The sequence below is a fragment of the Carcharhinus amblyrhynchos genome, chromosome 23, assembly GCF_965287045.1.
Source record: "Carcharhinus amblyrhynchos chromosome 23, sCarAmb.v2.hapA, whole genome shotgun sequence".
NCBI lineage: Eukaryota > Metazoa > Chordata > Chondrichthyes > Carcharhiniformes > Carcharhinidae > Carcharhinus > Carcharhinus amblyrhynchos.
The window spans coordinates 24,589,329-24,604,937 of NC_137346.1; the positions used below are offsets into that span (position 1 = coordinate 24,589,329).

General features: G+C 43.4%; 1 protein-coding gene across 1 annotated transcript in view; it reads right to left on the reverse strand.

Moving 5' to 3' along the window:
• Positions 1-15,609, reverse strand: part of tlcd2 (TLC domain containing 2) — a 68,590-nt gene that overhangs the window by 13,330 nt on the left and 39,651 nt on the right. The gene's annotated exons all lie outside the window — the stretch shown is intronic.

Below are 15,609 nucleotides of genomic sequence, written 5' to 3' on the forward strand. Positions count from 1 at the left end.
CTGCATAAGGAGACAATCTGTGAGCCCTGATTTCAATACACTAGAGACTTGTGCATGGAAATACTACTAATTGTCACTAACGTTACTGCATCTGAAGACAAAATCAATGTAATTATGGAATAGCTCTCCTCGTGATCTTTACAGGATACATCAGATTGATCATGTGAGTGATACCACATGTTAGACTTTTGCAAGACTCATGACAAGGTTATTTATTTCACTGTGTACAATAGAGTGCCATTATTACACAATCAAGCACATACAATGGATGTCTGTTATAAATTCCAGTGCATAGTTTTCATAATGGGAGTAACTGGACACAAGTTCAAATTCTAAATGATTTAGAATAATCCACTGCACAATGTAAACATCTTCATTACGTAACTTGAATTTTCATACCAAGAAGATGAGACTCAAGCAAACACTGTGTAGGGGCTAAAGAACTAATCTGTCTGAGGTCAGCTAGCAGCACTGAACCTCAGACATTATTGTTGACTAACAGCACCAACACATTGGATAAACTCAGTGAATCATTGGAGGAGTTCCTCAACAAAGCAAAGTTTTATTTGAAACCTAGCACAAACATGAATGTCAAATGTAATTCTCCATAACAATAATAGTTTTGGACTTAAAAGAGGGATCAAAATATTAAATTAAGTTGTGATGTTAAAAAAGAATTTCGACAAAAATACTACCACTGATGGCAACAGTGACAAATACTTACACAACCTGGAACCCCCCCTTAATCTATTCATTGCAAACTGTCAGAGCAAACTCAGCCACCTTCATTTCTCTGCCCCTCTCACCCACTCCAAACTGACTCCTTCTGAATCGCTGCAATGCATTCTCTCAAATCCAACCTGACTTTGACATCAAGCCTGCTGACAAGGGTGTCGCTGTCCTTATCTGACATGCTGACCCTTACCTTGCCCTTCCCAAGTGATCCAAATCTCCAGGGTAATGGTCAAATATCAAAGCAGAGAAAGAATAAATATGCATTTATACATAGTATGTCCTCAGGGTGTCCCAAGGTGCTTTTCAACCAATGAAATACCTTTTAAGTAAAGTCACTGATATGACGAGGCGCCCAATTTCACTTTTTTTAATGAACTTCATAAATAGATCCCAGATGCTTGCTGGAGCTGCAGCAATCAGGTTACATGTTGGATCAGTATCTAATATTAAAGATGCTCTGCCTTAGGGTGCCTCAGTTTCCCTGGAAGGGTGCCTAGCCATAAGGGCCATCCAACATTGTAAGTACTTTTTAACAGAACTATTGAAGGGAAGGCAAGCTTCCGAGAGGGAAGAATCATTGTAAGTGCATCAGACAAAAAAAATCTTGGCAGCCATGGAATTCTGAAATCACTATAGACACAAAATAATTAACAAACCCTCATCTGACAAATCAACCAGGAAATATATAACTCTGCTATGGGGTTGCCTAAGGCCCCACCCCCTTAGGGAGTCTTTCACACTGCCAGGTACTAGGTACCAGTGGCCAATGCCAGGGCACTGCTTAACCAATTCCCCAACCAACCTGGGGGGGCTTCGCTGGCCACTGAGCTTCTGGCGTAGCCATCACGACTGGTCTCCATTTGTGGAGAACACTAGTGATTCATGCCAGGTCCCCACTTCACCTGAGGATTGGTGAATTGCAGGGGCCAGGAGGATCCAGCTCCAACCCACGCTGCATATTTTTCATGTTTCCAGATTACTTTGAGGTGCGGGGGCCGGAAGAATCCCACAAGTGATTCTTGCCGTCACTATGGCGATCCCCCGTGACACTCCGGCCCTACCATGATTTGTGCACAAATCCAGGGGCTGGAGAAATGAATCCATTGTTTTGAAGAATTCCCATTGTATGTTGCCTGGTTTGGATCAGATGCGCTTTTCCTGAATGTGACATTTTGTTTCAGAAGTCAATTTGCTAATAATTAAGTACTATTTCATTACATTTGAACTATAAAACTGCCAGTTAGTCCCAATCCTATAACGCACTATCAGCTTGGCAGCCAGTGCAATATTTTGGAAGAGAGCTACTGTTGTAATCTGGGGAACAAAAGGTAGAAGCTCAATATCAGAGCAAAACAATTCTTTCACACTGTTGACAATCATGTCAAATATTGACTGAAGCTTCTACAAAAGTTTTAGTTAACATTCAAAAAAAAAGACATCTTAACAGAGACAAATAAGTAGATTGTAAAATTGTACAAGTTAATTCAGCGTCAAACCAGGCCTAGAGGTGAAGAGCCTTTTTATTTTCTTTCAATTTCCATACCCATTTGCCCTCAGACATCCTGGTCAGTGATGTTCCCATTATTCTTTGGCTTTGTGCTATTGAGCTAGAAGTTGATCGTAGAAGGTGAGTTCAGATACTCATTTGGACATGATACGATATTGCCAAAGTCAAAGCTGATGGGAAACAAAGGAGATGCTGGGGAGGGGGGGATGGAGGTCGAGGTGGGTGCCGGTTGGTGGGAGAGTTTACCCAACTCCTTCGAGGTGGAGTGAGCAGGATATTGGCTCCCCACAAATTTTCCCAGGAGTGAACTGGGAATGCGCTGTGTCTGATGTTAACAACCCGCATACACATCCATGGTTGGAAACCAATTAAAGTAATTGAGGAATCAATTGAGGGATATTCTCCCATGACAAAGGAATTTTGCCAGCATTGCACAGGCCCCTTGCTGGGCCAGCACCCACCAGAACCTAGAGGAAGCCACTGCTCAGCGGAAGGTTGAAGGTTTTTAAATGAGTTCCTGAAAAAAAGATGTCTTCTCTTTCTAAGGCCTCTGTCTTCCCAGGTCAGAGGCTTGCCGATGTGTCAGAATCCACCTGGGACTGATGTGTCCAATGGTGTGGGACTGATAGAGTGGCAGTTGCTCCATTGATAAAAGATGGTGTCTCCACTGCGTTCCCACTGAACTTGTTGCTTCAGCAGCACTCCAGCTGGTGAGACAGTGAAGACTCCCCTGACCATAGACCATGTTGCATCAACCTCTTGCCCGTGGCACCTGACAGCCATCCCTAATGAACTGAGGTGGCACAATGGTTGGTGAAGGGCACACAAAGTGAGGGATGGGGGGTGTGTGTGGGCAGGACTGGAGAAATCCCGGCAGCTGAAAACATTTGTGATATCTGGAAGATTACCATCACCTGCTCAAGGGTAATTAAGAATGGACAATAAATGCAAGCCAGCCAGTGACGCCCATGTCCCAGAAATGAACAATAAAAAAATTCCGAGCCACTCCATTTAGTGGCTCAGCTGCTGGGATTTCTCCAGTCCTGCCACACACACCCCCATCCCTCACTTTGTGCGCCCTTCACCAACCATTGTGCCACCACAGTTCATTAGGGACGGCTGTCAGGTGCCGCGGGCAAGAGGTTGACACAACATGGTCTACGGTCAGGGGGGTCTTCACTGTCTCACTGGCTCAAAATGAGGGAGAGCAAAACTGTGCTAAAATTTGATTGGTTCATCAGTCAGCTCACTGGGACACACTGCACAAACAACCAAATGGATCTGACTCTGACATTAAACAAATTCAGATGTTTAGAATATCAAACATTAAAATTAATCAACAGCCTTCAATTTATTAGTACCAAGTTATGTACTAATAATTCATTCCAATGTTCACTAACTTGCATTGTTTCCCATATCACATCCATATTAGAATTTTTATCTCTTATTCAAAACTCTTGAGGGCCCAAGCTCTGCGTATCTCTGTAGCTTCCTCTAGCTCTTCAGCTGTTTAAGAATGCAGTCTTCCTTCAACTCTGGTTTCTTGTTCATTGCACTGTCTTCATCCACTGGTGGTCGGGCCTTCAGTCATCTAGGCACAGTGGCACACTGATAAGCACCACTACCTCACAGTGCCATAGATCTGAGTTCGATTCTAGTTTGGGTCACTGTCAGTGTGGAGTCTGCACATTCTTCTCGTGTCTGCGGGGGTTTCTTCCAGGTACTTGGGTTTCCTCCCACAGTCTGAAAGGTGTGCTGGCTAGGTGCATTCGCTATGCTAAATTCTCCCTCAAGAGGTACCGGAGTGTGGCGTCTAGGGATTTTCACAGTAACTTCATTGGTGTTAATGTAAGCCTATTGTGACACTAATAAATAAATTTAAAACTTAGGCTACCAATACTAGATTCCCTCCCTTAACTCCTGTGCCTCTCTCTTTTTCTGTAAGGTGCTCCTTAAAACCTAACTCTGATCAGAACTTTGGCCATCTGTATTAACATCCCCTGTTTTGTTACAAATTCCTACCAATATCCAAGACATTATCAGGAGTGTTCTCAAAAATCAGCAATTGGAAGACTACTTTACACCTACGGCGCAACAGATTTTTCTGACCTTTACTGAAATAGTACAATTTGAGCTTTGTTAATTAAAAACAATCAACCAATCTGAGTGATAGGCCTGTGTTACGTGTTGTAATGCAATGCATCTTTGTGGGATTTGTCACAAGATGTCCTCTGACGTCATCAGAGGCATTCTTGGGCTTTTATCCTCTTCCACGTTCGACTTCAATCAGGCAACACTTTGTAAGTGAAACTGCAGTGGTTTAAGTAACCTACTGTGTGGCAGCTCTGAAACCCCCTTTCTTGGTTGTCAAAGCAGTCAGAAACAATTACACCACAGCCTTGTTTTTCAGCTTCATTCCTGTAATGGGGAGGAGTCGCAGTACTGATACCTTATGTTCTCATTTGATTTACACAATGCCAATTAGTCCGAGTGTCCCAATTCTTCTGTGCAAATAATAGCCCTACTCAGCTATTATTAAAGGAAGTCCCATTTCTATGTTCCCAATACACATCACAGTTTCCTACATTCTGCAATTACGTTTGTCTAGAAAATTTCCAACCACAAAAGGGGAAACAATTACCATTTGAAAACAAACCTAATAGTAGATTTATTTAACATTCTGTAACACTGTCAGCCTGACAACCAGCTGTCAGAAGCAAAGACATTCATGTAGCATTTATTGTGGCAAAGCTTAGGTGTGGTTGTCATTTATCATGTTGGGAGGAGTACCTTGTGAACTTGCTTATAATTAGCTGATAGCTGCTCAGAATAAATTGCTTTCCTGCGCTGACAGAGTTTAGCAAACATTTGCTCACATTCCTGCATGAATCCTAATCTTTCCTTCACACAAATTAAATGGAAAATGACATTTGCCAAGAACACCTGAAAGTTAGAACTAAGCTGTTTATTTGTTCATGAATTTGGAGAATATACAGAAGTGCTTTGGAAGCCACAGAAAAACTGTGCCATTTGCAATTAAGTCAGAGGAGTAAAGGTTCTCATGGGGGAAACATGTCCAAAAAGTTGTCAATTAGATTTAATATTGAACCAATTGATACCCATTATCCCTTGACCAATTGGAAGTTAATGTTGAATCAGGAGTTCATTGTGAATGCCATTGCTTTTCTGTGTCTCCCAAAGAGAGCCTTTGTTGGGATTGCAGCCTGCCTTGAGGGAGATCCCTTTTTCAAAGGCTCAATCAAGGGAGCTGGCATTAGGAAGGGGGTTGGCTGCTGAAAGTCACTACCCACCCTTGCCTCAGACCAGCACCCACCATAACACCCTCCACATAATCTCCATTCTGCCCTCAATTACCTGAGTCCAGTCATCCATTCCTTACTCCAGGGATCTCTGGTGAAAACCCTGGAACACCAAGAAAGAAGGTTTGATGGAGGCGTTCAAAATCATGAGGTCTCTGAACAGAGTAGATCAGGAGAAACTGTTTCCATTGGCGGAAGAATCGAGAATGAATGGGCACCAATTTAACGCAAGCGGCAAAAGGACCAGGGCATGAGGAAAAACATTTTTTTTAAAAAGTGGGTGGTTAGGACCAGGAACTGGGAGTGTGGTAAAGGCAGATTCAAGTCTGGTTTTCAAAAAGGAATGAGGTGATTTATATTTACAGGGATGCAGCGATAAGGCTGGGGAGTGGTACTAGCTGAATTGTCCCTGCCAAGAGCTAGCATAGACATGATGGGCCAAATAGTCTACTTTAATGATTCTATATATAGGCCTGTCAAACAAGGCACAACAAATCCCACTTTAAATGATGTGCATTTTGGTTCAAAATTTATACATTTTGATATTTCCACTCTTGAATAAACATAGCTTGTGTTAAAAATTAATTTACAAACTCCCCAATCCTTGGTGATGATCAATCTCAGTCTTATCATTATTGAAACTCTGATCGTGACAGACTCCCATTAATACCTACAATGAGGACGAGAGTTCATCATCATTCTTATTAATTTTCATTTATAGTTTTGATTGACTACAACAGCACAAACCTCTATCCACATGTTCTACCACTTAAATTACTTGGGTTAAATTCCAGTTAGCAGCATTGCCGTGACATTTTTATGCTAAATGAGAATGAAGAGGCCTGAAGGCAAACAAGTGACATGCCGATTACCCATATAAACCTCAAGTGTTACAACTGCTTTCCATGCCAGGGTCAGCTGCAGCTACAATAAAACAATAGTCAGCTATATAAAGCAGTCAGCACTAGCAGTGTAATTCAGTACTAAACAGTTCAATGATTAGACTACTTTTCTCTGCAGAACTTAGTGTTGCACAATTATGCCTGTTCACTGGAGACTGGTTGTCAGTCAGACTGGGAAACTACTAAGGTTCATGTTGATATGACGAGTGGGCTATGAATTCACAATATGTAACCTCATTGTGTTGCTTTTTACTTTAGTTAAATGTGCTTTAAGCGATCCTTCTGTGTGGAACCAGAAGAAATGGCAGAGGTGCTTAATGAGTACTTTGCCTCAGTATTCACGGTGGAAGCTGATCTGGGAGATTTTGCTACGGATTTGCAGCAGATGGAAAAGATTGAGTTTGTGGATATTAAGGTGGAGGATGTGTTCGAACTTTTGAATTCTATCAAGATAGATAAGTCGCCGGGACCAGATGGGATGTACCCCAGGATACTGTGGGAGGCGAGGGAAGTGATTGCAGAGCCCCTGGCGATGATCTTTGCGTCGTCAATGGAGACGGGAGAGGTTCCGGAAGATTGGAGGATTGCGGATGTAGTCCCTATTTTCAAGAAAGGGAACAGAGATTGCCCGGGAAATTACCGACCGGTGAGTCTGACCGGTAAGCTGATGGAGAGGCTTCTGACGGACAAGATTTATGAGCATTTGGAGAGGTTTGACATGATCAGGAATAGTCAGCATGGATTTGTCAAGGGCAGGTCGTGCCTTACGAGCCTAGTTGAGTTCTTCGATAATGTGACTGAACACATTGATGAAGGAAGTGCCGTGGACGTGGTGTACATGGACTTCAGCAAGGCGTTTGATAAGGTCCCCCATGCAAGACTTCTTGAGAAGGTGAGAGGGCATGGGATCCAAGGGCCTTTGGCCTTGTGGATCCAGAACTGGCTTGCCTGCAGAAGGCAGAGAGTGGTTGTGGATGGGTCTTTTTCTGAATGGAGGTCAGTCACCAGTGGAGTGCCCCAGGGATCTGTTCTAGGACCCTTGCTGTTTGTCATTTTCATAAATGACCTGGATGAGGAAGTGGAGGGATGGGTAAGTAAGTTCGCTGATGACACGAAGGTCAGTGGTGTTGTGGACGGTCTGGAAGGATGTCAAAAGTTGCAGCAGGACATAAATAGGATGCAGGACTGGGCGGAGAAGTGGCAGCTGGACTTCAATGCAGATAAATGCGTAGTCGTCCATTTTGGCAGAACCAACGGGATGAACGAGTACACTATCAAGGGCAGGAGTCTTAGTAGTGTTGAAGAGCAGAAGGATCTTGGGGTCCGGGTCCACAGGACTCTTAAATCGGCCTTGCAGGTGGAAGAGGTGGTCAAGAAGGCGTATGGTGTACTGGCCTTCATTAATCGAGGGATTGAGTTTAGGAGTCAGGAGGTAATGCTGCAACTTTATAAGACCCTTGTCAGGCCTCATTTGGAGTACTGTGCGCAGTTCTGGTCGCCTCACTATAGGAAAGACGCAGAAGCTATTGAAAGGGTACAGAGGAGATTTACAAGGATGTTGCCTGGACTGGGAGGCATGCCTTATGAAGTTAGGTTGAGGGAGCTGGGTCTCTTTTCCCTGGAGAGACGAAGGTTGAGAGGCGACCTGATAGAAGTTTATAAAATGTTGAGAGGAATAGATAGGGTGGATTCTCAGAGGCTATTTCCCCGGGTTGAAATGGTCGCTACGAGAGGACACAGATTTAAGGTGCGGGGAGGAAAGTACAGAAGTGATGTTAGGGGTAAGTTTTTCACTCAGAGGGTTGTGAGTGAATGGAATCAGCTGCCGTCAGTGGTGGTGGAGGCGAACTCGCTGGGGTCTTTTAAAAGACTTCTGGATGAGTATATGGGGTTTTATGGGATTGGGGGTTATAGATAGGTCTATAGATTGGTAGGTGTTGATGTGATCGGCGCAACTCGTGGGCCGAAGGGCCTGCTTGTGCTGTAGTGTTCTATGTTCTACTACTGATAAAAAGCCAATGTCAGCCTACCTTACACAACATGGAGTGGCACAGTGGTTAGCACTGTTGCCTTAGAGCGCCAGGGACCCAGGTTCGCTTCCCAGCTTGGGTCAACATCTGTGTGGAGTTTGCACATTCTCCCTGTGTCTGTGTCAATTTCCTCCCACATTTTGAAAGACATGCTGGTTAGGTGCATTGACCTGAACAGGTGCCAGACTGTGGTGACTAGGAGAATTTCACAGTGACTTCATTGCAGTGTTAATGTAAGCTTTACTTGTGACTAATAAATAAACTTTATCTTTCATATTCTGTTTTACATGTTTATTGATGACACCGAGCTCTAGCTCAACACCACTTCTCCTGACTCCTCCATCGTCTATATTATCATGTTGTGTGTTCAACATCCTGTGGTGGAGAAGCAGGAATTTCCTCCAATTAAACACTGGAAAGACTGAAGCCTCAGCAAGCACCATCAAATCCATTCCTGAACCGTTGAGTATAAAGGTCTCTCTACCCACTGTCATGAGTTGAGCCAGATTATTTGCTACCTTTGACCATGGCTAGGTCTTCTGATCCTGTATCCTCTCAGACACCAATTGCTTCCTTCCATCATCACTTCCTTTGCTCATCTTTGGTGATCATGTCATCAGCTGGTCAGGCCTCAACCCTTCAGCTCCATTTGTTTAAGATGCTCCTTAAAACCAAACTATTTCACCAAGTCTTTGGTCACCTATTCTGATGTCTCCTTCTTTGGCTTAGTGCCAATTTCGATCTGATTATGCACCAAACATGTTAGAGCTTTTTATTGTTTTAAAGGTTCTACATCAATGCAAGCTGTTGTTGTCAAAAGGCAAATAGTACTTTGGAGGAATTGGGGTAAGTAGGAGGTGGAATGAACGACAAACAATAGGAGGAGAAATTCTTTTTTAGAGAGGCATGTTTAAAGGTGGTTCAGAATGGAATTTCATATACAAAGAACAGACACAAAAAAACATAGGTTTTATGATATTGTGACACGTAGCAGTGGAAACCTTCTTGATGCCCTTGGTGACCTGAGCTTGTGAAAACATTAGACAGCAAGTTTCTGTGAAATCAAATTAATTTAATCATAAAGCTACAAGACAGTGGTTAGTCATGGCGATTTAATGGTTTATTTACGCCTCCATGTAAGCAGCAGGTAGAGACTTGTGAATATTTTCACACAAACGATTCGAAAACAGCCTCTTCCCTGTTGGCATCAGACTTTTGAATGGACTTACTTTCTGGTAAGTTGATCTTTATGTACACCCTAGCTGTGACTGTAACACTATACTCTGAACCTTCTCCTTTCCTTCTCCATAATGTACTCTATGAACAGTATGCTTTGTGTAGCAGGCAAGAAACAATACTTTTCACTGTATCCCAAGGCATGTGACAATAATAGTTTAAAGTTTATTTATTAGTGTCACAAGTGGGCTTATATTAACAGTGCAGTGAAGTTACTATGAAAATTCCCTAGTCACCACTCTCTGGTGCCTGTTCTGCTACACTGAGGGAGAATTTAGCATGGCCAGTGTACTTAACCAGCATGTCTTTCAGAATGTGGGAGGAAACCGCAGCACCTGGGAGGAAACCCACACAGACAAGGGGAGAATGTCACCGCACAGACACTCACCCAAGATGGGAATCAAACGCAGGTCCCTGGCGCTGTGAGGCAGCAGTGCTAACCACTGTGCCCTCCAAATCAAATCAGTTACAGCAGATAAACTATTTAAGGGTGAAGTGATAATGTCATATTTGCATTGCAACAAAATAGTTCACTTTAGGGTAACACAAAATTTCTTCAAGAGTCCCAGTCTGACTTCTGAAGCACAGCAGTACTTGCTTTGTTGCTAAAAGCGCCAACTTCACACGGCACCAGAAATGTCTAAAACCATTGCCAAATGAAGCCAGGTTTATGAAGTTTTCCATGGTTCCTCTGACTTGCTGAACATTTAACTGCAGGAATTAGTTTACCCCTGTTAATGTTTAAGAGTTCCTGCTAATATTTAAAAGTTAGTGGCTGGGAATAGGGTCAAGCAATTTGAATGGGGATTCACATCCATGGGAAGTCTGCGGAATAGCACAGGTGTTATTTATTTGAGCTTCAGCAAATAGTTGCTAACATGACGGGTATTCACTAGGCTAAGCTTTGTAATGTTAATACATTCACAAAATTACAGGTTACCAAAAGCAGGTGTTCTTCATACTGAAAGATGATCGTCTGTATTATAATTAATGTGACCTTTGGAAGGGACGGGAGATCAGTCCAGATTTGCTCCTGCATGTGCTGGTATTGCACTATTCTTGGCCTGCCTAGTCAAATCATAGAATTGTAGAATCCCTACAATGCAGGAGGAGACCATTCAGCCCATTGCGTCTACAGCGACTCTCCAACACAGCATCCCACTCAGGCCTGAACCCCGAAACCCCATGTATTTATTCCACTAATCTCTCCAACCCACACATTCTGGGACACTAAGGGGTACTTTACCATGTCCAGTCCATTTAACTTGCACATCCCTGGACTGTGGGATGAAACCAGAATATCTGGAGGAAACCTACACAGACAAGGGGAGATTGTGCAAATTCCGTACAAACAGTGCCCAAGGTTGGAACTGAACCTGAATTCTGGCGCTGAGAGGCAGCAGTGCTAACCACTGAGCCGCCCATAATCAATGCCCAATTTTCTAAAAGTAGCCAGCCTTACACTTGTAGCATAAATATTGCCAAACAAGAAGATGAGCAATTGTGTAGAAAATATTTAGAGTTTACCCTGATAATTCAATGTAGATTTTTGTTAACAAATTTAGAATACAGACCAGAGTTTAACAGACAAAGTTTGGATGTACCCTTGACCTGGAAGCACGAGAAATCACATGAGAAGATGTTGGGTACGCATCCTGTCACCATTACGCATTCGCGTGATATTTTGATCAGCAGGCCTTTATGAGAGTCAGGCGTATGCCCGCCTACTGACATTAAAGAAGCCAGTTCAAACTAATTAAATCCCAACTGAGCGGAATTTTACCTTGCCTGTCTGCCTGTATGTTGGTGGGAGGGTCGATTGACAAAGGGATCTTCACGTTTAGGCTGCAACCTTAATCCAAGGGGGGATGAAAGTCAGAGCTCAGATAAAGTTAATAAGTGTCTGCAAATTGAGGTCTGTGTGAAATTGTGCTGCCTGGACAATCATTTTCCATTGATATTTATTTTTCACCAGTTAGCAACTCCCTGAGGCAACTTCGCAGTGGCTGTCCCCCTGAGGGAGCACATGGAAACGCCAGCTTGTCCTCTCCCTTTTCATAGAATCCCTAGAGTGCAGAAGGAGGCTATTTGGCCCATTGAGCCTGCACCAACAACAATCCTACCCAGTCTCAACCTCCGTAACCCCATGTCATTCCCCTGCTAATCCCCCTGACACTAAGGGGCAATTTAACATGGCCAATCAACCTAACCCATACATCTTTGGGGTATGAGAGGAAACCAGAGCTCCCGGAGAAAGCCCACATAGACATGGGGAGAATATGCAAACTCCATACAGAGACCCAAGGTCAGAATTGAACCCGGGTGCCTGGCGCTGTGAAGCAGCAGTGCTAACCACTGTGCCACCGTGCTGCTCCCTCAGAACCTCCCACCTTCCCTAACAGCACCCAAACTTCCACATTGGCCAGCTAATATGAAATCGCACTCACAGGCCAACCAGACCAGGAGCTGTTTTGTGCCCACTTCCAGGTCCAAGGCAAGCATTGCAATAATTTAAATAAACAATGTCAATAACCAAAAACTGGAAATGGGAAAGTTTAAATGAAATTGATTTTAGACCATACAAATTAGGCACACCTGGTCTAACTGCCTAAGGGACTTGGGTGGGGGAAGGAAGGGGCGAACTGGAATTTCTCTCTTCATCCCACCATAAACCAAAACCAAACACTGGGGCAATCCCTCCTTGCCTATCAGAGATACACGTGAATGATTTAGGAAACAGTACAATGATATTTGTCTTAGAATAAATTTTGAAAGAAAACTAGTCGGCTTAAGAGAAATCTTGCAAGTAATGAGTTATCAAAACATTCTCAACTGTTAAAAAACACACCAGCGCCCCTGTGGGAAGTAAGGGAATAGTGGTTGGAAGAATTGTGAAGAACTCAATCCAAAATCTGATGGTGTGTTTCCGTGTGTATGCATGGGCTCAAATTTCAGGTCCAAAATTAACAGTAACAAACGTGTAACTAATGGCAGGAATTTATTCAGGTTATCAATGGAATTTTACTTTGGAGTTCATTATGAATTCTCGGGATCCTAGCCCAGGAACATTCATAGAATCACAGAATCCTTACAGTGCAGAAGGAGGCTATTCATCCTATCGAGGATGCACCGACAACAATCCCTATCCCTGTAACCCCACCTATTTACCTTTGCTTATTCCTCTGACATCAAGGGTCGATTTAGCATGGCCAATCCACCTAACATGCATATCTTTGGACTGTGTGGGAAACCGGAGTTTTCCCCCACAGACACGAGGAGAACATGCAAACTCCACACAGATAGTCATTCGAGGCCGGAATCAAAACCGGGCTCCTGGCATTGTGAGGCAGCAGTGCTAACCACTGTGTCACTGTGCTGCCCATTTTCCACCACTGTAACTGCCCCCTCATCAATTAAAACACAAATATGTGATAAAATACACAAACGGACAGGTCCATCAAATGTTTACTTGCCACATTGATATCTTACACTTTTATAAAACTGCTTAATTTATTTTCTTTCTTTTGGAATTCTCTGCACCAGAGACTGGTGGAGGAAAGATCACTAGAAGCATTTAGAGTGGTCATGGATAAATATTTGATACATCAAGGAATAGAGGGCTATGGGAAAATGGCACAGAAAAGGAGTTGAGGCCGGCACAGATCAGCCTTGATTGTGTTAAATGGTGGGACAGGTTCTGTCCCACCACTTAACACAATCATGGCTGATGGCTCCCGCTTCTATTTCTCGTGTTCATTCCACTGATATTCTTTTGAGCAATATTGTTTCATTGAATCCCTCCAGTGCAGAAGAGGCCAAGCGCCTCTCTGGCAGAGTATCTTACCCGTGCCCTCTCCCCATCCTATCCCTGTAACCCCACATATTTAGCATGGCTAATCCTCCTAACCTGCACGTATTTGGAGTGTGGGAGGAAACTGCAGCACCCGGAGGAAATTCACGCAGACATGGGGAGAACATGCAAACTCCACACAGTCACCCAAGGCCAGGATTGAACCCGGGTCCCTGGAGCTGATAGGTAGCAGTGCTAACCACTGTGCCACCCTACTTCATTCTGCATTCAGATTACTTCACCATCGGCAGAAGTAATGATGATTTACAAGGTGGGTATTTCTTAACATGATCCTGATTCCTAATGGAATCACTGATCTTCCTGTTCCAAAAGTCTTGAGCTTTTACTTTGATTGTCTCCCTGTTGCTGTAAGCACATGCAGGCATGACTGTCTGACCATGCAGATTGATGCGTCAGAGTTCCACCAGTACCCCACCCCCACAGCACATCCCCACCAGGCTGATAGACAACCAATTTTTCCAGTCCCTGCACACTAACTGATTGATTTCACTCATGGCCCATCCAGTGACTGCTTAAGTTGTGCTCATAAAGCCCCTGGCAATTTGGTCTCGGCCTCAGGTTCTCAGGCATTTTATGTCAATATATCAGCAAATGCAAGTTGCAACAAATACATTGTTAAGCTAATTGCCTTGTTAGAAACAGGTATGATTATTGGCACTATCTCCAAAAGAGTATAAATGGATACAGCTGGAACTATTGCTGAGAGAAAATTGTATGGAATCTGTATTTCTGCTGAGTTGGAAGCAGAATAGATGTGTAAATGTAAAAGACAACCTGCTGAATTATTCCTCTGTCCTAAACTCACATTTTAGGCAGTCCTGATTTTGCTGAACTTCCTGTAATAGAATACTGCCCTGCCTTCCAACAGAGCTGTTGTTCCTGCACAGAATGGATTCTCACACAAACAATGATATCAATGGAAAAAGCATGTTGTGTGTGTAATGACCCAGCAAGTTACTTGAATTCAACATTCAAAATTGTGTCACTGCTGCGCAGTCTCTAAAGATCCTGCATGGGAGGGGAAATAGTGTTCCAGTTATTGCCAGTGTGTTGCAATGTGCATTGCTGGACCTTTAATAACAGAGTAGCATTAGGAACATGAGTAGGCCATTCAGCCCTGCTTGCTCATTCAGTTTGATCACTGAATGATCTGCTCTGTGGTTCAATTTTCTCATCTTTGCTATATGCCTCTTGATAAACACACGTGAGGAAAATCCACCTTGCCCAGTCATGCAAGCTTCAATTGTCCCTCTGCATCCGTAGCCTTTTAGAGAATCACTCTAAATCTCCATTGCCTTTCATGCGAAGAAGAGGTTCCTGATTTCAATCTTGTATAGCTTAGCTCTGAAGTTAAAGAAGAGACTATTCAAGAAAGGGAGGTGGGTGTGAGAGATTCCAAGGCACTATTTCAAAGGAGTTATCCCCCACATCCTGGCCAGTATTTCCTTCTCAGTTACCAACCCCAAAGCAAATTGTCTGGACATACTCACATTGCTGTTTGTGGCACTTTGCTCTGCATAAATTGGCTGTCACATTTCCTTCATTGTAACATTGACTACACTTCAAAAATAAAGTAAAGCACTTTGAGACATCTGGTGGTTGTGAGAAGTGTTATATAAATGCAAGCTTTCCTTTTCTGAAAAAACAGGAAACAAGAAGAGCGGAATATTCTGGCTGTTCATGCCCCGCTGCCACTGCAAGCAAGGACAAAGAACTTGGCACTCAGCCAAATCTCCGTTCACTGCAGTGGGACCAGAGAATCCCATTGGCGTGGATGGCTAGAAAATTCTGGCCCAAATCTTTTAGCCCACCAGCGATGATGGGTAAGTTATTAGAAACTATTGTGAGGCTTTAGTTTGGAAAGGCATTGATTGACAAGAAGAGACAGCAGGGATTTGTTAAAGGCAAATCTGTCTGACTAACCTGACTGAATTCTTTGATGTGACAACAAACAGGGTTAATCCAGGTCGTGCAGTAAATGCATATATGGACTTTCGGAAGGTGTTCG